Source organism: Odontomachus brunneus, unplaced genomic scaffold (assembly GCF_010583005.1).
Source record: "Odontomachus brunneus isolate Ranch 3 - 2012 unplaced genomic scaffold, Obru_v1 Obru_scaffold_127, whole genome shotgun sequence".
In the NCBI taxonomy this organism is placed as follows: domain Eukaryota; kingdom Metazoa; phylum Arthropoda; class Insecta; order Hymenoptera; family Formicidae; genus Odontomachus; species Odontomachus brunneus.
Window position 1 is genome coordinate 851,527 of NW_022639577.1, and position 221 is coordinate 851,747.

Sequence of the window (221 nt, forward strand, 5' to 3'; positions counted from 1 at the left end):
TTTTTTTTTCGTTGCTTAGTTTTTGTTTTATAGGCAAAATAATAACTAATTTTTGGTCGAAAAATCGCTATGTTATGTTCAAACGTCCGCCATTTTGTCATAAATCGATATTTTCAAAATCGGCCATGACAAGTACTAGATTATAGTATCTAATTTAATAATCTTTTTGGTTTTTTTGTTTCAGATGATTTTTTAAGAAACGCCAGTGGGTACCGTTTACA

The 221-nt window shown here is 29.0% G+C and overlaps 1 protein-coding gene across 1 annotated transcript in view; it reads right to left on the reverse strand.

Annotated features, from left to right (window-relative positions):
• Nucleotides 1-221, reverse strand: part of LOC116849891 — a 4,313-nt gene that overhangs the window by 645 nt on the left and 3,447 nt on the right. The gene's annotated exons all lie outside the window — the stretch shown is intronic.